The sequence below is a fragment of the Fukomys damarensis genome, unplaced genomic scaffold, assembly GCF_012274545.1.
Source record: "Fukomys damarensis isolate Sample0158 unplaced genomic scaffold, DMR_v1.0_HiC HiC_scaffold_7, whole genome shotgun sequence".
NCBI classification, from domain to species: domain Eukaryota; kingdom Metazoa; phylum Chordata; class Mammalia; order Rodentia; family Bathyergidae; genus Fukomys; species Fukomys damarensis.
Genome location: NW_022900919.1, coordinates 18,104,206 through 18,127,015, shown reverse-complemented (window position 1 = coordinate 18,127,015; position 22,810 = coordinate 18,104,206). Strand labels below are relative to the sequence as shown.

The 22,810-nt window shown below is 48.8% G+C and overlaps 1 protein-coding gene and 1 long non-coding RNA gene across 9 annotated transcripts in view; one reads left to right on the top strand and one right to left on the bottom strand.

Annotated features, from left to right (window-relative positions):
• Ntrk3 (neurotrophic receptor tyrosine kinase 3) overlaps positions 1 to 22,810 on the top strand; it is a 356,741-nt gene that overhangs the window by 6,577 nt on the left and 327,354 nt on the right. The gene's annotated exons all lie outside the window — the stretch shown is intronic.
• LOC104860046 overlaps positions 18,382 to 22,810 on the bottom strand; it is an 11,146-nt gene continuing 6,717 nt past the window's right edge. For 3 of the 4 annotated variants that reach the window (XR_779566.1, XR_779568.1, XR_779567.1), the window contains exons 4-6: positions 22,225 to 22,775; positions 19,001 to 19,190; positions 18,382 to 18,667 (exon numbers count right to left, since the gene is read on the bottom strand). This is a non-coding gene — a long non-coding RNA (uncharacterized LOC104860046). The remainder of the gene's footprint in view (positions 18,668 to 19,000; positions 19,191 to 22,224; positions 22,776 to 22,810) is intronic. The other variant, XR_779569.1, reaches the window with a different exon arrangement.

The following is a 22,810-nucleotide window of genomic DNA, read 5'->3' as shown; positions in this document are numbered from 1 at the left end:
GCATGATAACTCATCCAAGCTAGCATTTATTGAGCACATAATAACTAGTAACAGCTAGCATTTGTTAAACATGTGATAGCTAATCACTGCTCGGACTTATTGAGTATATGATAGCTGATAACAGCTAGCACTTATTGAACACTTATGATATTCCAGACACTGTTCCAACCACTTTAAGAGTAATACCTCATTGTGGCCTCACACCAGCCTGTGAGTTAAGTACTCTCGTTAGCACCACTTCAACAATAGGGAAACTGAGTCCAGAGAAAGAACTGGGTTTGCTTGCTTTCACACAGCCAGTAAGTGCTGAAGCAGTTTGGCACTTAAATATTACGCTCTATTGCCTATTCTGTCCTGCTGCCTTCCTATGCATGCTAACATGTACATATATACTCACACATACACATGTTCACACATACATGAGTACAGTGCTGTTATGATAAATTAAGAATAAAAGGATTGACACAGAGGTCTGGGAGATCTTGTGTTTTGGGTCATTTTGGTTCCCTGAGTGAGAATTGGCCCGGCTGGAGCTGTGGGAGCTGCAGATGGGATAATTGTGGGTCTGGTGTTGGCGAAGCAGTGCTGGCCAGCACCTCCCAGGCTGGCCTCTGATAGTGGAGGAGGCTTTGCTTTATCTTCCTGACCTATTCCCCACATGTAGTCTCCCTGCTGCTGTGTCTCAGCCAAGCCCTCCCCCAGACCTCCTTGCCCAGCCCATGCTGTCCTGGCCTCTGAGGTCAGGTCAGCCGCACAGAAACCCAGGTGCCAGCTGAGGCTGGCAGGGATTCAGGAAGCTGGTGGCTGGGTCCCAGCCAGCTGCACGCTGGGCGGAGGTGCCATCGGCAGGACAATGCCCCTCACTGCTGTGGCTTCTCCCAGCTAGGGCTTTGGGATATCAGGGCTGTCCTTGGATGTGAGCAGAAGGTGGGCATCCAGAGAGCTGTGCGGCTAGAGTTGGAAGCTGATGTTCAGAGCATCTAACCTAGAGGGTGATTTCCAGATCTTCATGCCACTTGCAGAATAAGAAGCCCTTACTCCCCACCCCTCTCTCTCTTGTCCCAGCTCTCCGTCGATTGCTCATGGAAGCTCCATCTGTATCTCCAGAGGGAGGGCTCTGAGCATGGCGGGTGGTACAGCTGTCTCCGGGGACAGTGGAGTGTCCTTTGTGCGCAGGCCCCATGGTTGCTGCTTCCTGGCCATGTGACTCGGCCATGTCGTACAACCTCTCTTGGCGTGAGTTTTCATTTCTGAGAGCTGGCATCATGTCACTGTCCAGCGTGCCTCCCTCACACAGTCCCTGGTCACTGTCAGGTCAGCGCGATGGTATCTTTGATGGGCTTTGTGAATGAGCAGGTGCCATGTCGATTATTCCCATTTCTAGATGACCAGGAAGTTTTTTGAGTTAGGAAGATGAACCATAAACTGTTAAATTTAGAAAGGGTCTTGGAAGTCTTTTGGGCCAGGTCGAGTATTAGAGAAAGAACTTGAGGTTTAAGAGAGGCGAACTGATGTGGTCCAGTCACCCGGGGAGCTCCCAGCCTCAGGCACAGCAGGACGCGATGTCCTGCCTCTTTGGTTGGCCAGGTCCCCAACCTTCCCCCTACCCTCTTGTGTCTTCTCTGAGGCAAAATGATGACAGAAGCAGGAAAAGAGCCCAGAGCTCCCCTCAGAGAGGGAGAAAAAGAAGAGTACAACGTTAGGTTTGAAGTTCCAATCCCATCTCCATGTTGCGGTGCACTGGCCTGTGTGCACGCGTCTGAGTGGGAGTCTCTGTGCTCGCACAGTGCCTCTGCTGTGTTCCCTGCACATTACTTCCTCGGTTTTAGTAACAAATTTTAAAGCTTCTCTTTCCTGATTGCCGAGATCATCTGCGTCTAGCTCATTGTGGCCACCAGAGGGCAGTGCGGCGCTCGAGACCGTCCTTGGCTGGTGGCTGCACCGGAAAGGAGCTGGAGCGGGGACATCATCCCAGACGAGTGGGAAGTGCACGGTCGGCCCAGTTTTTGGAGCCCTCCCAGAGCCAGGATTGAGTAGGGAGCCCAGCCGTCCCCTGGGCACGGCCCTGCCTCCTTTGCACCCGCGAGACTTCGGATTTGGGCTTCCTGGCTCTGGAGCTTCAGGCTCCTGGGAGGTGGCTGGCACAGTGCCCCATGGAGGGGGTGCCCTTTTCCTTCTCATCTCAGTCTCCGAGCAGCAGGAGGGAGCAGCGCATTCTGCACGGGGGTGATAAGAGCTGAGCCAATGGACACAGTTCCTGCCTAGGACAATCACAGGCTTCATAAGGAAAGTTGGCAGCCGGTGACACTGCGGGGTTAGTGTAATAGAAGAAGTGTGATTTATGTCCCCTTTATATCAGGCTGTTTGATATGCTGCCCCAAGTGTGAGGAGCTCTCACCTCTCCCTGCCCCCCAACCCCAGCTTGGGAATCGTGGAATACCAAGCAGGTGCTTGGTGAGTTCAGAGCCCTGGTGTCTGCCAGAGATGATGAGTGCTTGCTGCCCTGTCTTAGCCTCTCTAATTCATGAGTCTGCTTTCAGAGTTGGCCTTCTGCTGGGGTGGGCGGGAGTGGAAGTGCCTGACTAAGCAGGACTTTGGGCCCACTACCGCCCCCTGTGACACCTGTAGGGTCTCTGTTTCAGACACTGCTTGTACTAGAGCAGGAGTGGCTTTGCTGTGTGCCCTGGTTGGTCCATGAAGGCACCTTGTGACCTGCTTTTGAGACTGGGTCCCCTGCTTCTGGGGTGGGTTGAGCTGGCAGGGCTGGGGTGTGTATTGTACCTGGGGCTGTGGACAGGGTCCTTTTTCTCATGGTCAGTCTTTGCCCACCAGCTTTTTTCTGGTATATTTTTGAGGCTGAGCCACTGAAGATCCTGTAAGAAGTAAACATTTCTGGCACTCAGTGCTGGCGCTGTCCACATACCCAACCACGATTATGGCCACAACTAAATGAAGCTCAGATCGTGAGCCGGCTTCTTACCAGCTGTGCCCTGGGCTGGCTGCTTACATTTTTTTGGCCCTCAGTTTCTTCATCTGAAAAATAGTGATAATAAGAATAACACAGGGTTATTGTAAGATGCCAGTGGGAGTGTGTGTGGTGTGTTTAACTCTGAATGCTGGTTCTGCTCCCTTCCCATCGTGCATTCCAGAACCTTAGCCCCACGAGCACAGATAACTTTTCTTGGTCTTCATCTGCTATTCCTGTTCCTAGGCTCTCCTTCTTCCAGCCCATTTTCCCTACATTAACAGATTCATCTTCTGAACCTAGGCATTCAGTTAGGTCAGTTCCCCTTTTCAGTGGTTCTTTGCCTAGGAGGCAGCTCTGCGCCACCACAGGAAGAGTAGAGACTTCTTTAGCAAATAACTTTCCTGGCTTTGGCCCAGTGTAGCCTTCCGCAGGTTACTTAATGTCTCCGAGCCTTATTTCCTCATCTGGAAAATCAGGCTGCCACATCCATCTTCACAGAGAAGGGGTGAGGATTAAATGAGAGGAGGGTAAGTGCCTGGCTTGGGGTGGGTACACAGAGGCCACATAGCTAATGACACAGTGGGAGACAGTAAGGGTTGGGGTAGAGACATGTTGGGGCCTCTGGAGAGTGGATCTAGAGAAAGCAACAAGGGGAACTAGCACTTGGAAGACACTGAGGGAGGAAACAAGAGGACCATGATGGTGCATGTTTGGAAAAGGGACAGCATCTAAGGCACAAGGATGGGGAGATTGTTATGCTTCCCACTGACAAGAGGCCCACTTGGGATACCAAGTGTTACAGTGTCCTGCGAACAGCCTTTTTGCTACCTTCCTTCCCTAATACTGAGCTGGAGGAGTCTCTCTGTCTAGGATCACATGAAGTACCTTGTCCCTTGTTGATAGAATCCTACATGGTCTCACTACTGTTCTTCCCTCCCATCACCTCTCATTCCCTGGCTGATTCCCTTTTGGCTACTGTAATTGAGTAAACCTGCCAGACACAGATGGGGCTCCAGGAGCAGACCTGACAGAGAATTTGGGAATCCAGTGAAATCTGGGGGACCTGAAAACCCCTCCAAACTATCCTTAAGAGCCTCAACTGTTCAGTCATTCCAGTTCCATTTCAAGCCACAAGAGGGCACTAGACCATGATTTCGCTGGGAGGGCCATGGCCAGTTGCCTCCAGTGAGTATGTGTTGGATGAAAGCCTGTACTGTGCGTGGTTTCCTTCCAGATGCTGGCAACTCTGAAGTCATGGCCAACTAACTTGATTTAACTGTAGCTCATAGCATTAAGACTGAGATCTCAAGGGAGATAGTGAAAAGGCCATGGAATCTGGTGCCAAACTCGAATTCCAGTCCTTGCCCTCTTTCCTTGCTTGTTTTTTCAAATCATGAATACGTTGGTTTCTTTGGGTCTCATTTTCTTCACCTGCAGAGTAAGGGGTTATTGGGAGTTCCTGGGAGATGGGATCACAGAGATTGAATTCTGTGATGTTCAAAAAGTGTTTGGAACATGGTGGGTCCTCAGTGATTGGTCATCTTCCTCTTTCTGGAAAAAAAAAAAGGATGAACTTAGGCTGCCCCTCAGGAGATGTGTATGTGATCCTGTTGGCTGTATAGGTCTTTTAATACCTGGCTCCCTGCCCCCTGGAATACTCTACAGTTACAATTAACTGGGGGCAGCAGTGACACTCAGTGGCTGGAATGGAGAACAGCAAGTGTCTCTTGACCTTGTAAGGTGCTCATGTTGGAGATGGTTGGAGAACTTTTGGGTACTGATGGGGTGGGATGAGACGGAATCTGAGGATCTATCAGTGGCATTCTTCCTCTTTAATTGCTAGGTGCTATCTATCTGTGATTCTCTGAGGTCATTATGTTAGTGTGATGATAGCTGTTGGGGAATCTCTTGCCTGGACCCATAGAATGAAGTCACAGAGGAAGAAAACACACATGCAAATGACTGACTTGACTTTATTGCAGCCAACCAACCCTGGCATCTAAAACGCAGTCCCTTCCTGGTGTTTCCTAGAGAATTTCTCTTTTTGAGATGCATTAGTGAGATAGATCTTGTTGGCCTTGGCCAGGAGACTTGAGATCTCTGGGTCTCAGCATATTCATGTGGAAAACATGGGGGCCGGGCTGCTTGAACTTGAGTGTCTTCCAGACATCATTGTACACCCTTTGCTTGGTGTGTGCCTGTGTGTGTGTGGGGTCAAGTGAGAAGCAGGGTAGTGATGACTGCTAAATTTCAGCCTTTGATGGTGAGGAATGTCCAGCCTTTAGAAGGGAGGGGTCTTCTCTCAGGAGAGGGGTAGTACTGAGGCTGAAACTGGGGTGTCTCCATCTCCTCATCCTGTGAAATCTCCTCATTTGTGCACCTGAGACTCAAGAGGGAGCCTTGGCAGAAGTGCCAGGCTCAGGAAGTTATTTAATATCAGCTTTGCTCCAGATTGTGTTTCTGACTCCCTGCCACCTCGTAAGTGGCAGTCATTTGAACAAATGTGGTGATAAGACATGGAGGGGGAAGTAACATGAGGAAGGGGCGGGGGCTGAGTGTGGAGGAGGGGTGCAGAGTTATTTCTTTGGCAGAAACCTTTTGGAGACACCAGGAGGGACAGCCCTGGAAGAGGAGCTGGGCCCCTTGAAGCCCCTGGCAGTGAAAAAAGATGGGAAGATGTGCCTGATTTCAGGAGGCTGTGGCTCATGCAGATATAAGGGAACTAATATACACAGCGGGCCCTGTGTCCTATGGGGGCTTCTGGCCTCTGTCCTTGAGGCAGATGTTGGAGGGGAGGCCTTATATGCAGTTTTTTTCATGGTCTGTCTTCCAAGTGCAAATGGAGATCTGATAGGGCCTGGAGTTGGTGGCTCGTTTGGGCCACTGTGAGCACCAAGCCGCAGCTGTACTGAGGCTGTCTGGCCACAGGCCTTGCCACCTGCCAAGGCCATCCTCGCCTGTGGACTGTTGGGAAGGGTGGGCAGATGTGCTAGGAGGCCAGCCTGGCTTCTCCTTCTTCAGAACCCAGGGGGAAAGGCGTCCACCCCCTTCCGCTCTAGCAGCTGGTACCAGCCATGTACCCAGTCCAGCGCTGAGCCCTGGGATATAATATAGAGGAAATAAAAGACCAAGATCCTACACCCTTGGAGCTTAGAGTTGACTGGGTGGAGCCAGGTATCAGAGGAAAATGATCTACAGCTCACAGAACAATCTCCAGAGAAGCAGGGACCCTCCCCAAGGTTCTCCTCCCCCAGCCCTGGTGACCAGTAGGTGAATCCCACCAGGTGACTGCTGACCCTCTTGCCCTCACTTGTCCATTATGGATTCAGGGACGCTCTTGCCTGCAGTCTGGTCAGGCTTCACCCCATCAGTGTCTACTGTGCCTGTCCTTACCTGGCCAGACGGGATCCCTGGACAGAAGAGGTTGGTATGGCCAGCATCTGAGTCCATCCAAAGCTCCCTGAGGTCTTGCCCCTATGCCCTGGGTGGTCCTGGGCTTGTGAATATTTTATTTATTTTCTGATTTGGTGTGTGCTTCTAGAGGCAGGCACTGGGGCTGCTTCCACTCTCTCCCAGCCTTTAGCAGATGTGAGTACGGACGTGTGGACCAGAAGAGACTCCTTGCCTTAGCCCACAGCTCCACAGCGCCCTCCTGGCCTGGGGAAGGTGTACACAGCCCTGCCCAGGTGTTTGGGACATTGTTGCCAGTGCTCTCCATGCTTCTCTGGGCTTTGGGCTCTGCTCTCAGTGGAGCAGCCTCTGGGAGGGATTTTCTAGAGAAACTTGAACTCATCCCAGGGAGAGGGAAGGCTGTGTGATGGCCATGTTCCAGGTGCTGTTCTAGGACACTCCTGTTTTAACCTCAGCAAAGCCTGACGAGACCGATTCTATTACAGATTGAGACTCCCTTGTCTGAAATGGTTGAGACCAGAAGTGTTTTGGATTTTGCATTGATTTTGGGTTTTGGAATATTTTCATATACATAATGAGATATCTTGTGGATGGGACCTATGTCTAACTATGACATTTATTTGTGTTTCATACGCAATGTGCACAGCCTGAAGATACGTTTATACAATATTTTAATAGTAATAAACAATTATAATATAACAATTATAAGTAAATAGTTTAATAAACAAAAATTTCATGATGTGTGATTTTCCACTTGTGGCTCAAAAAGTTTCCAGATTTTTGGAGCATTTTGTATTTTGAGCTTTCAGATTAGGAAGCTTAATCTGATCATCCTCATTGTATGAAATGGGAAATTGAGGCGCAGAGTGGCTAAGTGTCTTGCCATAGGTCATTCAGCTGGTAAGTGGCAGAGCTGCAGTTTGAACTTAACAGGTCATGCCCTGGATTGCAGACGATCTCTTATTTCTTGCCAGCCTCCATTTGCCTTCTGTTCTTGGCCTAGCCTTCCTGCCATGGCACACAGGAACCCTTAGCTAACGGGACACAGTTCCTGCTGTTCTGGTTTTCAACTTGAGTGCTAGCAAGGTGCATCAGGGAGAAGGAACCCTTGGGACTCAGGAGAGTTCAGGATTCCTGAATTTCCTGGGAACAGGTGTTTTCAACCCCATCCCCATAGGATGTCTGCTGAGTGAGCACAGTTTGGGGCTGGCTTCTCTGCCCCAGTCACCAATGCACTGGGTCAGTCTAGGCAATGCCCTCACTCTCTCTTGCCTTAGTTCCCTTATATCTGAAATCAAGAGGCTGGACTCAGTGATCTTTGAGATGACACTTCCATTGTGGTGGTTGCAATGGGCTGAGGAGGAGTATCTATAGGCACATAGTCTGCCGGGGTACAGATGTGGCTCTGTGCTCTGCACCCACAAGAGGGGTCCTGTTTCAGGGGTGTGTATAAGTGTTTTATTCAATGTTCCCATAGTTGGAAGAGAGATTTAATTTGGCTCACGATTCAGGGCATTCAGTCCCTGGTGGGCTGAGTCCAAAGCTAGTACATCATGACAGAAGGCCTGGTAGAGGAAGGAGTTAATTCATCTCGTGGCAGCGAGGAAGCCGAGAGAGAAGAGAGGAGTCAGGACAAGACCACACCCTTCCAGATCGTGCCCCCAGTGACCCACCTCCAACTATCTCTCCTTCTTTTCAGCACATTCAACCATGAACTCACGAGTGGATTAATCCACTAATAAGTATAGCACTCCCCACGATCCACCTTCCAAAGGCCACACCTGTGAATACATGATCTGCGGACTTGTTAAAGTACAGGCTACTGGTGCTCCCTTCCCCAAGGGTCTCTTATTCCAGCCATCAGCTGCAGTCCTAAGAATTTGCGTTTTGATGTTGCAGAAGCTGATGTACACACACAGGAGAGAGACTGTTCAGATGGATGGATGGCTTCAAAGTCGTAGCTCCTGAAGTGAGATCAGGGGCAGTGTGGTATTTTTTATGAACAAAGATTTTTTTATGAACAAAATTCATAAAATCAGAATGCCCCCATTCTCAAAGAACATAAACACATACCACAGCACATTCAGAGTGGCGTTGTCCTGGTCCCAGGTTCGTTTTCATCCCCCTCCCCTTCTTTCTGCACCCTAGATGTGGTGTCTGGCTCCACCTTGACTGGCTGCATTCTCAGCCTTTTCACCCAGGGCTGGACTTCGTTGGATCTTCATAGTCCGATACAGTTGAGTAGTTGAGCGATGAAAACACCATTATGCTTTACCGAATGCTCTTCTATACTCAGGTTGATCTTTAAGCATGGATCGGAAGGGGGTGCAGGTAATTCTGTAATTGCAGCTCAGGAGCCTTAGTTGGCTCCTGAGTGCCCCATGGTAAAGTCAGACTTCTCTCTGCGTGCAGAGCCTTTCATGATCGAGCTTCGTCTCTCTGGAGTCTGGCCTCCCATTATCCACGCATGGGAATCCTCTGCTTCAAACAACCTGCTCTTCTGTTCATTCCCCAAACGTTCCCAAGCTTGGGCATGGTGGTGGAAACCTGTTATTCCATCTCTCTGGCAGGCTGAGTCAGGAAGATCTCAAGTTAGAGCCCAGCCTGGGCAACTTACCAACTTCATGAGACCCTGCCCCAAAATAAGAAATTAAAATAAAGGACTGGAGCTGTACTTCAAATCAAAAGCCCTGGCTTAAATCCCCAGTACCACTCCCCGCAAAAAAGAAAGAAACAGTATCTTACAGCATTTCCTTTGGCCACATTGCTTCTCCTGTCACTGTACCAATGACAGTGGCCTTCATTCTTCTCACTTGTACTCTACCTATCACTCCAGTCCCACCTTTGAGACACTGTAGCCTAGACCCTACTTGTGGGTTGTTTTCCTTCCTCTGTATCCCTGGAACACATGGTAAAAGAAACTGCTGTTTGTTGAGTGCTTCAGTGACCCTCGCAGTTTATATAGGAGCTCACTAAATCTACCCAACAGCCCCCCTGAATGGAGAACTGCTGTCATTTCACAGCTGAGAAAATAAGAGGTTGAACAATGCAAGAGCCTGTCTCAGGCCACAGCTTATGCAGCAGCGAGGATTTAGACACGGGCTGAGTGTAGAATTTGTGATCCTGTGTTTATTGTGCAAAAGCAAAAACAATTGGAAAGAATCTTAAATGTCATCAGGAGACATTTGAAACAAGAGAGGAGTCATGGCATATTGAAATGATAGAATCCTGTATAGCAGTTACAATAAAAACTGTCGTGTAGCAACATAGCCGTGTTTTGAAAATTTAATCCTGACCACATCTAAAACCATTTGCAGAATGACAGGCCGTATATGTTAGTTAAAAATCATAATGACCAGTGCGGTGTAATGTTTATGGGCACGGTTAAGTAGCAAGAAGACAAAATTCTGAACGGCATGTGGCATACAAACCAAGTTCAGGATAGCCCTGGTCTCTAGGAGGAGAGGAAGAGGAAAAAAAAGGGGCACACACAGGGTCACAACTTTATCTGTAATGTTTTCCTTCTCCTTTTTAAGACCTCAGCTTGGGACAAAATAGTAATATGTATTGATTCTGAGTGATGAGTAAATAAGGGACTCAACCTGTAATCCTTTGTATTTTCTCTATTAAAACTTTAGAAAGCCCTAAGTAATAAAATATTATTATACCCACCAGATTTGTAATTTCAAATAAAAACAATATTAAAATCATTGTTTGTTGGCTGTGGCTGCCATAACAAAGCTCCCCAGTGTGGATGGCTTAGACAAGAGAAATGTGATTTTTTTTTTTTTTTTTTTTTTTTTTTAGGAATGTTTTTTTTTTTTTTTTTTTTTTTTTTTTTTGCAGGACTGGAGGCTGTAAGTTCAGACCAAAGTGTCAGCAGGGTCCATTTCTTCTGAGACCTCTTTCTAGGGCTGTGACAGTGGCCACCTTCCTACCACGCCTTTCCACTGTCTCCTCTGTGTGTGTCTGTGTCCTAATTTTCTCTTCTTATAAAAACATCAGTCATGTTGGAGTGGGGCCCATCCTAATGACCTCATTTTAATTTAATTACCTCTTCAAAAGACCCTCTCTCCAAATGTAGTCACCCGTGGAGATATTATAGGAGGTCAGGACTTCAGTGTATGAATTTGAAGGGGGTACAATTCAGCCTGTAATGATCAGATCATACATTTAAAAAAATCTGCATGTCTGCTGAAATTAACAGAGTATTTCTTAGGTTTTCTGAGGGCAGAATGCTGCAGGCATTCATCAAAGCCAAATTTTCTTCATTTTGGGAGGGTGCTTCCTGCTGCTGGTGCCCCAAGTGTCTGCCTGTGTGGCCCTGTGAGCAAGGGACCTGTGGAAGAGGCTGCACATCTGTAGGAGAAATTATGGGGGAACAGAGGGAAAGACAGACAGAAATAAACACAGCATCTGGTAAGAGCATGGGGACAGCTTTGCGAGTGGCTTCCATGTAGGTCACAGGTGACAATACCTAAATCAGCACACTGTTTTCCATCTCTCTTGACCTGTTATTTCAGAGCTTCCAGTGAGTACCTCGCCTATGTCAGCCACCACACGGGGCACATCTGTACCCCTCACCGTGGCTATAGGCTGGATTTGCAGGCTCTGAGATTTAGGCTAACAGTGAGGAAGAACTTCCCAAAAGGATGGGCTACAAAACAGGGCAATGGATTAGGATTTCCCCATCCCACTATTTTATTATGAAATTTCAAAAACATACAGAAGAGTTGAACATTTTGCAATAAACATCCATATAACTACTGCATAGATTCTATAATGACTGTTTTACTAGACTTCTTTATTCCATAATCTGTCCATCTGTCATCCCTTTATCCACTCAGTAGCTCATCCTCTTTTGCCAGTGTGTTTCACAGCAAATTGTTCATGCGCCCCCCTCCAAACACTTTAGTATGCATCTCACTGAACTAGAGTTCAATTTTTGCTTTCATTTGAGGTAATATTGATACTCAGTGCAATCATTGATCCTAGGTGCCCCCATGCATTGAGCTTTGACAACTGCCCACATCTGTGGAATCCAAACCCATGCAGGTAGGTCCAGAATGTCACTGTCCTTGGGAAAGCTCCCTTAGGTCCCTCCTAATGCTGTCTCTGCCACTCTAGACATATGCCTCTAGACATAAGCACTGTTTTGATTTTTTCAACAATAGGTTTGTTTTACCTGTTCTATAGCTTCATGTAGGTGGAATCATCTAAGATGTCTTTAGCAAGAATGGCTTTGAGATTCACCCACAGTGTTGCAGGCACCAGTACGTGGTTCTGTTTTATTGCTAAGGAGTATTACCTTGCCTGGCTAACTTGGGTTTCTCTGTTTTCCTGTTTTTGGAACCGTGGGCTGTTTCCAGTTTGGGACTATTATGGATAAGTCTGCTATGAACATTCTTGTACAAGCCTTTTCATGAACATATGCTTTTCTTTCTCTTGGGTCATTCCCTAGGAGTGGAATTTCTGGGATATATGATGAATTTATGTATGGCTTTCTGAGACAGTGCTGGGCCTGCTCCAAAGCGGCTGGACCTGGTGACACACTAGGACTGCTTGTGGTTGATCTGACATAGGAGGGGACACTCAGGGCCTATTGAGTCTTTGTCTTGCAGATGAGCAAATCCGTCAAGGAGCTGAGAGGCAGCATCCCTTGCTCCAGGTCCCCCAGCTCTCAGGTGGCAGGGCTGGGATCCTGTCTGACTCAGTTCCCAGGTGTGGAAGGGGCATCTTTTATGTTCGCAGCCCAAGACAATCCAGGAGTCCTCAGAGCTCCAGTTCCTTGCTGACACTGTGAAAGCCAGGGCCAGGCAGGTGCTATTTGGCAGGGCTGGGGCTCTGAGCAGGACTGTTTGCTTAGAGTTCTCAGCTGTGCTGCCTCTCCCAGTGGACCGAGCTGTCCCTAGTGTGTTGGACAGAAGAATGGCAGATAACTCCCCGCTGCTAAGTCTCCCTCCTGTTTCCTTCCTGAAATGATTTAGTAGGGCATCCTGAGGGAAAGGGTTTGGATTTTAACCCTAGTGAAATTGAAAAGTCCCTGGAGGTTTTTCCATGTATTTATTTTTTATTTACTTATTTATTTAATATTTGGCTTGCTGTACTGGGAATTAAGCACACAGGCTTTCCACTGAGCTACTTCCTTCCTTCCTTTCTTTTCTCTCTTTTTCTCTTTCTTACTCCCACCCTCCTTTCTTTTTTTCATTCATTCTTTCTTTCTTTTTTCCTTCCTTCCTTCCTTCCTTTTTTTTCTTGGCAGGGTCTCACTAAATTGTCCAGGTTAGGTTTGAACTTGTAGTCCTTCTACCTCAGCCTCCCAGAATATCAGGATTACAAATATGTACTACCACATCCAGTTGGGCTTTTTCCTTTTAAGCAAGAGATGATTTGACTTACATGTAAATGATGGGTTCAATGTAAGTCATGGAGATAAAAAGGGAAAGGGTATTTGGAATTCCTTGGGAGACTCCTTTATCCCCACTGTGGAGGATGTGGAGAAATTTCCAGGGAAGGGATGGCTGACCTAAAACCGGAAGGATGGGCAGGCATTAGCCAGGGGGAGAGTTCAGACAGGATTGAGGCTCTTTTGGGTAGAGGGAAGAGCATGGTGAGAGCTCCAGAAGCAACAGAACCTTTCAGGTTTCCCATCTACTCAGGGATCAGAGGCAAGAAGATCACAACTCCTGCCTGGACTACTTAGTGAGAACCTGTCTAAAAAAGAAATGAGGGTTAGGGATGTAGCTTAGTGGCAGATAGCTTGCCTAGCTTGTGCAGGGCCCTGGGTTAGGTCCCCAGCACTGCCCAAAGAACGGTAAAGAGAAAGAAAGAGAAATCCAGAAGGAGAAAGGGTCAGGGAGTGGGAGGGGGAGGGGGAGAGAGCGCACGAGAGAGAAACCTTTAGGGGAAGTTCATATTCTGGCTGGAAAAGTGGGGAGTGGACCGACCATACAAGGCCCAAGGAATTTGGACTTGTAAAAATGGTTGTGAGCAATCTGAGTAGTGGGATTATTGTGCTATTTATCTTTGCCTCTCCAGTGTTTAGCATGAGGTTGGCTAAGTAACTGCTGGATTGATACAGAATGAATGAGTGAATGGAGTTCCTGCTGGGGCTGCTAGGCTTGTGGGAACCTTTTAGAGGTCAAGGTTGTTCAGGTGGCCTGGGGTCCCAAAAAGGGCAGGCGTGGCTGCATTCGGGTGGTACCAGCCAAGCCATGATTCTCCACCTGGTTTGCCAACACATCTGTGGCCAGCGAAGGAGGCCTGGCCCCTCTGGAAGGCTCCTAGGGTCCAGGTGACGGAGCTCCAGCTCAGGAATGCTACTTGCTAAAATATATTTGTTTATTCAGAGATTTAATTAACATGTTTAAATATTAAAGAGTAAACAACGTGTGTCTAGTGGGACTCAACATTTACCGCCAGGAGTTTCGGGCTTATTTAATTATTTGTGTTTTCCCTGCCCCAGAGACTCGAGTTTCTGGCTTTATTGTGGGGAGGCTGTGGAGTACGGTTCTTCTAGGACTAAGCAGGGAGGAGGAGCAGGGGGTGGGCTAGGCAGGGAGCTGTCCAGGCAAAAGATACCAAGCTGCTGCTGCATGTGTTCACTGAGTACAGAGAGAGGAGAGTTTTGCTGTTTCAGAACAGCGGTACCAAAGGTGAATTAAGAGGGCTAGTGACAACTGAGAAGACCTTGGGGGCATCTCTACAGCCTGGGGACCAGAGCGTCTTGGGGTGTGCTCTTATGAGCATGTTCAGTTTAGCTCCTGTGGGCTAACTTCTATGGGAGCAGCTTCTGTCCCAATGTTTAGAGACCTGCAGGCTGCATAGTAACTGGATCGCAGCAGCCCACTGAGTTGTGTCCAGCAACAGCACCCAGGAAAGAGAAGGGTCTCCCAGAGGATGAATGAGACCCCCAGTTGCCAATGCAGGTAGAAATGTGTGTGGGTGGGGGGTGTTTTGCAATCAGTGTGTATTACAGTATCCCTGCAAATGAAGTCGTGGATGCTGAGAGATTACACTGGGGATTATTTATTGGCAATAGGCTCTCTGGTTTTAATTTTTTCTTTTTGCTTATTCAGGCTTTAGCTGCAGAGGAAAATAGCCTGGGGTGGCTCTGAAATAGATTCTCTCTGCCCCATTAACTTATTCAGTGAGTTTAATGGTCCTTTTTCCCCTCAGCCTTGAAGCCATCATTAAAAGACAGAGATTTATAAAAAGGAAAGACACTGAGCTTTAGTCAAACTTTTGTTCTGGGCTGGGGGTGAGCAGGGGCCAGGGCAGCAGACATCCCCTTCTGCCCAGCTGCTGAGTGAGTCCAAAAATTCAGGACAGAAGCTGTAGGTGGGGCCCATAGTCTCCTTGTTTCTTGGTTAGGGACACCTCGCGTAAAACAGTTCTTCAGGGGTGAAGGACTCTGGTTTATCCCAGCTGTCATCAAGCAGCACAGCCATGGTATCCATGAAGCGCTGGAGATTGAGCTTCCCCTGATCTTCAGCAGGTGCCTGTTGTCACTGTTTACCATCTGCGATTCACAGAAAAGCAACTCCTCTGAAGTCACTTCACAGAGACCAAATTGTCTAAAGCCAGTTTTCTTCAAGCCAAATGGCTAGAGGGGTAGTTATAGAATAACCCGGAGCAACTAGCCAGAAAACCAAATGGCCAACTGAACAAAACAACAAAAAACAGACCAAGAGCCTGTGTCCTGAATGCTGAGACTACAAAAGTTTGACTTAAATAATTGAATCAAGCCAAGCCAGCCCAGTTCAAGGTTGTCCTATTTGGGTCAATCTGATTCAACCCGTTTCACTTCCTCCATTATTTGTGCACCTGCTAGTGCAAAGCCAGATATTGCAGGGGATACGACAGAGGAATAAATGGGGTCTGGGCCAACTGTACCTGTTCTTTGAAAGAAGGTGGGTGTGACAAGTGACAAGTGAGGTTGTCACATGATGAGACACAGTGAGGGTCAGGGGGTGGTTTGGGAACCTGAGGAAGGAGGTGACATTGCCATGTATGTTGATGTACAGGTGGGATCTAGATAGGCAGGGAGGAGAAGGGAAGCTGTTCCAGGTGGAAGGGGGCCGCATACACTGGAAGTGATCTGGGATCCAGGAAGGGCAACATCCCTGTTCTCCTGAGCTGTAGAGAGAGGGACCAACGAGCCCTGGGAGGGCACTGAATGCTCTGTACTTTTCGGGGTGAGTGGTGGGAGCCTAGAAGGCTTGGGAGAACAGTATTTAAGAAAGAAAGTTCAAATGGCTTTCAGAAAATATGAGTATGTTTGTGAATGCAAAAACAGAATAACAAAAAAAAAAAAAAAAGAAAATAGGAAAAGAAATCACTCATTGTCCCAGCATTCTGGGGAAAAAATCCTACACTTTGTTGGATTTCATTTAAATTATATAGTAAAGTTGCTTCTAGAGTCAGTGCTGTTAGGGAAGGAATTGGCAAGTGACACACAGAAAGGCAGCAGAATGGAAGTAAAATGAAAAAGTTTACTCCATGCATGGGGATTGATGACACCTAATGGCGGTGCCCTGATCGACTCCCTCACTGGGTTACAACTCCTTCTTTTATAGGGTTTTACAGCCTTGATCTTATTCAGTTGGTTACATTGCCTTTTCATAGTTCACATTGCTGATACCCAAAACATGGTGTCCAGGCAGTGAATTTCAACCTGGAGGCCGTTCTTTGTTAGGGGAAGTTACCTTTAAGATTTATTCAGTTTTCTATTCTAGCCAGGGGGAAGGGAGCCTGTTTGGTCAACAAAGCTAACAGTGGTTCTTTTCACTTACCAAACTTTTGAGGGAGACTAGATGCCTCCGGTGCTGAACTAAACAGCGAAGGGCTGAAGTTATCTTACACTGTGACATTTTCTAGGTTTTTGCTATTAAAGTCTTCCCTATCAGTACATTAAGCAGCAAAAGGTGACCTCTGGAAACTCTTCACACACCCCGTGAGCACCACAAGAGGTGCTGCTCTGAGAGGATGGGGGTCACAGCACAGTGAAGCGGGGACAGCATCTTAACAACAGTTGCTCCCTTGGCTCCTTCTGGGTGCATGGAGCTGAATTGCATAAACTCAATGTGCAGGTGAAATGAGACCATTTTGCGTATGTATGTGTGCTTGTGTGTCTGTGTGTGTCTGTGTGTGTTTACATGTACCTGAAAAGGTGTTTTTAGTTTGCATCTTAAGAAAGATAATCTAGTGTAACATGGATTGAAGAGGAGATACAAGGGGAAGAAGGCAGGAGGCCATTAAATAAACTCAGGGATGGGTGTTAGGGTTGGGAGATATTGTAGCTCTGAATTGTCCCCAGAGTCTCACTGGCTTGGAAGGTGGCTAGATCATGGGGTGCTATACTTTTCTGTGGATTCATCCATTGATTAGTGTAGGACCTGAAGGTGCTGTTAGGAGGTGAAGTCTGGTGGGAGGTGGGTCACTGGGGGGCGTGACTTGAGAGAGTACATTCTCATCCCTAGCTCCTCCCTTCTCTTGCCGCCATGGATTGAGCAGTTTCCTCTGCCAGACCTTTCCACCATGCTGTTTCTGCCACGAAGTCACCAGACTATGGACCGAAACTACGAACCAAAATAAACCTCTCTTCCTTTGAGGGATAGGTGTTAGGTATTCTGTCCCAGAGATGAGAAAGTGACTAAGACAGAAGATAAGGTGGGCAGGGAGAAAAAATATTCTACAACTTTCAAGTGAGGCTTACACTGTTGAGTGCAAGAGACCGGCGTGTTAAGGGGATTGACATTTTCAGGACTTGGGTGAGGGGGAAGCATAGGTTAGGGGGAGAGTTGGGTGACTTCTGTTGGGGACACAGTGAGTTGGTGGTACTTGAGAGACCACCAGGCTAGGCATGGCCTGGAGCAAGACATGTTGTGTCTGATCAGGGGCCTTGCTGGGCTGAGTCTGCCAAAATGAGGAACTGGTAAGAGTAGCTTGTTAAAGAAGGAAATCAAGACTGGGCTGTGCACTGGGGTTCATTCTGCCATGACCACCCGCCCGGCCTTCTCAGGTGATGTCCCTGCTCTGTGAGAGCCTTGCTACCGTTAGTCCACAAGACAGTTTAGCTTCGTCTTTTTGCATAAGGTCCTTGGCTTCTCTGCTGTGTCTCCTCAGCCCCTTTCCTTGCCAGGCCTGTTGGCAGGATGTGCCTCTCCACTCCAGGCTTTTCTCAGGACATGTGACCTGCCAGGGAAGAGGAGAGGCCCAAGGTGTTGACACTGTGCTAGAGCAGCAAGAAGATTGGTTGGCATATGGTTATTAATATGATTGGCAAAATTGAAATGGTAATTATTAACCTATATGCAAATGGCTCTTCAAAACAGCTTTTTGCTGCTCTTCATGGAAGCCTGGTAGGATCTTATTGTTCCATTTCACAGAGAAGGCAATATCTGCCTGCCTGTGTGTGGGTGATCAGTGTCTTTTCTATAGGCCTCAGTCTTCCGTGGCCACATTCTCTGAACCCCAAATGAGAACATGTGCTCTGGAGAGGGCGTACTTATAGTGCGTCAGGTTCTACACACAAACTTTGAGTCATCCTGGAGAATCCAGGCACCCTATCATCGCCCCCAGTGGAGAAGTACATAGAGTGTGGTGAGGACAACGATGATGATGGTAGTAAGGACAGCAGTAATGGCAGGATCACTTCACCTTGGGCACCATGTGCCAGCTCTGTGCTGTGTACTCTCCACCCAGTAGCTTTGTTCATTTAACTTATTAACATTGAAATGAAGTGGGTATTATTAGTCCCACTTTTTAGTCTTGCATGAAGGTCACCTAGCCAGCCTTGCTCCTGAGTCGTGAATGCCAGCCTCACTCTGTCTGCACATCTGTCCACTGCCCCTGGGAGTGGTGCGATCTGCGCCACCCTGCTCCATGCGTCAGCATCAGCCACAGTGTAGCTCCATTAGATTTTCCAAGCTGGAGCAAGTATTCCTGATGTCAATTCAACGAGAAATTCTGCTCCATGCTCTCTGGGCTACATTGATCCATTCACCTCAAAGAAAATAAGTGTGCGGCAAACTAGATAAAATATTTGTGCCACTGATTGCTTTATTTTGCGTGGATGGGAGGTGTGAGTAAAGCAGCACCATGAGCAGGTGTGGAGGGAAGGGCTGCAGGTGTCCCCAGAGGATCTGCCTGTTGACCCAGATCTGAGCCTGATGAGCCACTGGAGAGATCCAGGGAGAAGTTCAGTAGCCGCTAGCCAGGGAATCTTCCTTTAGATGGAGAGTGATCAGGGACTCCACCTGAGGAGGATACAGACCTTCTCCTCCTCTAAAAGAATCATACAGAAGATGGCTTAGTCACTCAACAGACATTGGAATGTGGAAGGGGAAGCAGATGGGGAAGAGGCTGGGCTGGAGAGTCCGTGCCGGTTCTCCCACTCATGCCATGTTGGGCAAGTCACATAACTTCTTTGTACTTTGGTTCCTTGTGTGAAAAATAGCCTTCAAATACCTGCTTATGATCACACATGTAAGCAGACAGGCTTGCAGTTGGCTGCACATAACTGAAAAGTGACTGCGGGGTTTAACACATAGGAGTTTTCTGATGACAGTGAGATGATGGGGTCTTCACAGCTTTGGCTCAGCTGTGTCAGGACGGTACCTTTGTGGTGCCGTGGATTTTCTCTCATGGGCATGGGGTGGCTGCACTATCGTAGCCCGTAACCAGCAGACAAGAAGTGGAGGAAGGTAGGAGTGAGTCCTCGAGGACAGCAGGATGCTCCCAGAGGTACACTTCTGTGTGTGTCTCAGGTGCTGACTCGGCTGCAGCACTCAGGCGTGTGTCTTCTAGTCTATAGTGAGGCAAGAGGAGAAGAGTGAGGGGCAGAAGCAGGAGGGGCTTCTGGAGGAGCCACCAGGTCTGGAGGGCTTGTTAGTCTACAGTTGTCTCTTCTTGGGTTTGTACAACTTTGCAAAAGTCAACTTGAGGACCACAGCGATGGCCCCAGCGGATGGCCATCAATAAGATAGGAGAGGACAGGAGCTGGGGTTGTCTGCTGTGGAACCCCAGGGAGGGTCTGGTCATGTCCTGCGGGACCAACAAGGCTGTAGTAAGACACAAGTGGGACATCCCAGCTGGCAAGAGGCAGAGAGGGGAGCAGCAGCTAAAGCTTCTGGAGGACATGGAGGCAACAGCTCCCATGATGAGACCCATGGTTCAGGATATTGGGGTGGACAGCAGCCAGGGATGGGTTGGCAACACAGATGCTGGGGAGGAAGGAGCTTTTGAGTGATGCAGAATTATCTCCAGATGGAAGGATGGATACTAGAAATAGGAGGAGGGTGAAGAGAGAAATGGCATGGCAGAGGTCAGATTCGGCCTGGTAGTGTGTAAGGAGGCTAAGTGTTGGGTGTCCAGTGGGGTTCCTGTGAGAGAGAGGGTGAGATGCATACAGAGAGGGAGATCAGGCCCTGACTGGACATGGGAAGGAAAGGGGGAGTTCAGTTTCACACATTGGATTTAGTTCAGAAGTCCATTGGCAGATGTCTGGCCAACAGTTGGATTTCCTGAGCTGGCTTTGGCAGAAAAGTCTGGCCTGGGCTGGGCGTGGTGGCCTTTGTCTGTTCTGTGAACCCGAAGCAAGAGAATCACAAATTCAAGCCCAGCCTGGACAATTTAGCAACTTAGCAAGGCACTGTCTGAAAATAAAAAAATTAAAAGAGAGCTAGGGATGTAGCTCCATGTGAAGAACCTGGATTCAGTCTCCAGAACAACCCCCCTCCCATCCCCCAAAGACACAGTCAACACAGTCAGGCTAGAAAGCTTGCGGATCTTGCCTGGAGAAGAGGGCTGAAGTCAAGATCTTGATAGAACCTGAGAAAGGAAGGAAGGTGGAGGACAAAACTGCCAGCTGAGCCCAGCGCATCTGGAGGTGGGAGTAGGGGGGAGGGCCAGGTGAAGGGGCCACCCTGGGGTGTGGAGAAGGACACATCTTCTAGAACAAAAGAAGTGTCAGTGGCTGGGAGGTGAGGGTGGGCCGAGGGAAAGAAAGGAGGGTGTGGCTCTGAGCATGAACTCCTGAGCTAGGGGCTGGTTACTATGTGCGTTGGTGCGCTCGCCCTGCTGCATAACAAAACACACCAAGGGGCTTCAAAGCAGAGGTGCATTTCTCATCATTAGGAGGCTAAAGCTCAAGACCTGGCGATAGTGGACTGGTCTTCTCTGGGCCAGCTGTGGATGGCCTCCTTCTTGCTGCCTCTTCCTGGGGCCCCTTCTGTGTGCTCTGGGCTCCTGGCTGTCAGCATTTCTTATTTTTATAAGACCACCAATCCTGTGGGCTGAAGGCTCACCCTGACAGACTCATCTTTACTCAATGGCCTCATAATGATGTCCTAACAAGGACATGTGGCCAGGTCCTGGGTGAGGGCTTCCACATTCCCAGGAATGATTCTGGGGAGTCATGATTCAGCCTATAACACCAAGGGAAGGCCAGCGACAAGTTGACAGAAAATGCAGCTTTTTGAAGGATGGGAGAATTTAAAACATAAATAAATGAAAGGATGGGGGAGACTGAGAATGTGTTTGTGGCAGAAGGAAGCTGGAAAGGAGGAGACTGAGGAGGAGGGACCAGCCAGGGAGGAAACAGATGTGGAGGAGCTAGAAGAATGAGGGCCACTGACCAAAACAGATTTCTGGAAAGGCCGGGACGGTGGCACAGAGCTGAAGCCATAGAGCCACGCTTGACACTGTTTGTTACTTTCTTTTTCATCAGTTCTGGGTATTGAATCCAGGGCCTTCACCCTGAGCTATATCCTCAGTCCTTTTTTATTTTTTATTTTGAGACAGGGTCTCCCTAAGTTGTTAAGTTGCCCAGGCTGGGCCCAATCTTTCAGTCCTTTTGCTCAGCCTCCCAGAGTGCTGGAGTGCAGACCTGTGCCACCACACCCAGTTTAACACTAGGTTTTGAATAAACTAGAGTTAAGGCACCTGCTATCTCTTCAAGGTGTGGGTGTGGCAAAGCCAAGTGCTCAGATGTTAGTGATGTGGAAAGAAGTCAAGGCAGCTCGAATCTTAGGTCCTAGATCTTCTCAGTGAGGTACTTAACCCTTTCAAGCCTGGTTTTCTTCATCTGGAAAATGAGATGCTGCACCTCTCTCATGGGGTTACTGGGAGGATTAAATGAGGTAACTCCTGTGAAGCACTTGAGCTGGCAGATTCTTCCCACAGCTTGGGCAGGGGTCTGGGACGCAAGACGCTCTGCTTGCATGTGCCTGGTTGGAGGCAGAGCTGGGACTCTGCTGGTCTGCAATAGACGCAGTGACTGCGTAGCCTGGAGGTGGCTCAGGTGTCCCTTGGGTGGGTGAGTCAGGACCCCTGGGACCTGAGGACCAGAGAGGGACTGAGGTGGATCTCCTCAGAGCAGTTTGTGTCTGAAACCACAGGAAACACACAGCTCCCTAGGAAAGGGGTGGCATGAGCAGAGATGGGCCCTGCTTGTTGTCCCCTCCCGCACCTCAGTTCCCTGGTTTTCTTGGGCCTTTGAAGTTTGCCTGTGGCCTGCTGTTTTTTCTCTATTCATGCCACCCTGCTGCACCTCTTGGGACCTGTCCTGGAGAATCCTCTGGTGGCTACAGCCTCCAAAGTGGGAAGAGCTGCATTCTTAGGGTGCAGATGGAGTTGGGGGACTGGTTGGGGGAGACCATGGGCAGGGCTGGTGCGATAGAAGGGTTGCCCACAGGTGCTGCCTGGGTCTTAGAATCTTGGGCTCAGAGCTGGGGTCTTAGAGATGGCCTGGTTCACTTGTGCCATTCTGCAGTGGGGGAAACAGACTCAGAGGTGAGGAGGACTTATACACACAGCATGGACGTCACAGAGGGAGGACTCACAGCAGGCCTTCAACTCTGCATCCAGTTATCTCTCAGATTCTAGGCTGCTTCTCTGGGTCCCACTTGTCTTGTGGTGTTGGGCCTTTGGAAGGGCCATCTGACTGGGGTCTGTGTGTGAGGGACTCAGGGCCAGTGGCAGCTGCAGGCTGTCCCATGCAGGCCAGCGAGTGACGCTGGCTGTGGTTAATTGGACCTCAGGAAAGAATCTGGGTTTTGCTGCTCCCGTCCCTTTCTCTTCTTGCCCTCCATGGACTGGTGGGGTTGGGGTCACCAGATACCTGTTTCTGGAGGGGGCTCTGGATGTGGTCTCGGAAGATCTGGGTGGGCAGACTTAGCACCGTCACAGGGCAAGGGGTGGCACTCACCCAGCCGGTCCTGGTGATTGTGAGGGGTCAGGAGATTGTGAGGCAGGCCTTCCCACCCTCTGTAGCCCTGCCCTAGCCCTGCTCATCCCTCCCTCAGTCCTGGACTCCAGGTCTTTTTCCTCCATTCATCTGCAGCTTGCACTGGGGGCTTCTTGGCAGCTGGGGATCCCGCCTACATGAGCATATCTGGGGTGGAGAGAGAGAGAGAGAGAGAGAGAGAG